Source organism: Octopus bimaculoides, chromosome 16 (genome assembly GCF_001194135.2).
Source record: "Octopus bimaculoides isolate UCB-OBI-ISO-001 chromosome 16, ASM119413v2, whole genome shotgun sequence".
Lineage (NCBI taxonomy): Eukaryota > Metazoa > Mollusca > Cephalopoda > Octopoda > Octopodidae > Octopus > Octopus bimaculoides.
This window is the reverse complement of record NC_068996.1, coordinates 29,481,123-29,483,073: the sequence shown is the minus strand read 5'-3', so window position 1 is coordinate 29,483,073 and position 1,951 is coordinate 29,481,123.

The following is a 1,951-nucleotide window of genomic DNA, read 5'->3' as shown; positions in this document are numbered from 1 at the left end:
GATTCAATGACAGACAGTCTTCTGGTACAATAATTTTATAACACTGATGAGGTGAAAGTGACTGTGGAAGAAGTGGGAACAACGAAATACCCTTAAATCTTTTCAGTATGTTTGAGGGGTGCATTCAATGATGACTCAGTTGTATCATTTATGATGGAGTCTATGTTAAATAGTACCTTTGTATTAAGCAAAAATTACTCTACCAACTGAAAAAAGTTGTGTCTGCTCTAAGCCTTTGTTTGGTTCAACCCACTTTTAGTAAACATATCTATTCACACTTACCTAGTATACTAGTATACTGAGTTTATATAAAATATATATTAAATATATTTTATGAATCTTATACAATATAATCATACTTTTCCTATAAGTTATATATATAAATTACAAAAATGGGACAAGAACCCAAAACATCCAAACAGTTGGGTGATACAAAAAAAGGGGCAAAAAAACATCCAGACAGACGATACAAAGAAAACAAGGACGGGTCATTCAGAATTTTTCTATCCTCAGTCAAGTTCCAGATTATCTTTGCAATTTTGGCTGGTTATACTCAAGATTGCTCCAATCTGGCCAGCCCCAAGGAAAAACTAAGCTAAGAGCATTAGATTCCTTGGAAGAAAGCAGCGAAAGTATACAAAAATAAGGACAGAAAAAGACAGAAATGTTACACAAATACAAATGCAAATAACAGGACATAACAACAGGTGTCTTTTGAAAGATACTTTACTCATCATCCATTTATACATTTTGTACAATTTCTCCATTATATATATATATATATATATATATATATATATATATATATATAAGTAATAAAGTTAATGTCTGGTTATAGAGTGACCAATGGTTTCATATCCATGAAGGCTGTAGCCTTGTCGATGTCTCATCAGGCTCTAGTCCGAAGACAAATTTAACTTTTCACCTCTGGGAGGCAGAAATTTGTTATGGTCATTGGTCATTTGGTCATCAAAGAATAAATAGTCCAGCATCAGTGAAGATGTGTTATCTCCCCTAGACCAGCTATTTGTGGGCTGGAAGAGGGGAACAAAGGACTTATCCCATGGGCTGCTTTTGGATTGATTGTAAGGACTCTTCTGGGCTTAATCAACAAATGGGGAATCACATGTTTGCAGCAGGTAGCACTTAAAATGGATACAAGGTGTGAAGATTTTTTGGTGAATATTCAGTGACTCAGGTTTAGCTCACTTGGCTATGCAAAGCTTGTACCATACATTCCCATTGATGTAGGGTCTCGAGTGTTCTAAGATCTGACACTTGATATCATATGGGGTCTCTTCATTTTTGAGGTGCCACACATAGCTGCCCAGGGATGTGACATATTGTCTTTCCAGGACTCTGAAGGAGGACCTGTGATTGTACAGGCATTGCTTGAATCCTATCCCAGCTGATCTAATATATTTCCAGGCTTGGGTGTTGGTTGTGTTCACATTACTAGTGTATCTTTGGTTGGCTCCGGGCCTGAGAATGTTGTTGTTGCCACTGGTGCTGCTATCAGTGCTGTTATCATCATGATGTGTGGGTCTTCTGATACTGCTGTGGCTGTGGTTGTTGTCATTGTGATGATTGTCCCTGGCTATAGGGTTGGTACTATTATCATCAGTGGTGATATGGGTGCCATCGGTGATGTGGGTACCATCATTGGTAATGTTGGGTGTGGGGTTGGTAGCCTTGCTGGTGCTGCTGCTCTTGGCATGGTCATCTTCTCTGGCTGTAGTGCTGGTACTGGGGATTTTGGCAACAGTGCTGGTGTTTCTGCCACTGTCACTGCCTCCGATGCTGTCAGTATTGTTGGATAATCTGTTGCTGTTATTACTCTGGTTGCTAGGTCTGGGTATCACCACAGTCTCATAGTTGACTTCATCAGCCTTGCATTGACCTTCCACTGGACAGTCATTGTATACCCTGCAAGAGCAAACTGCCTCTTCCC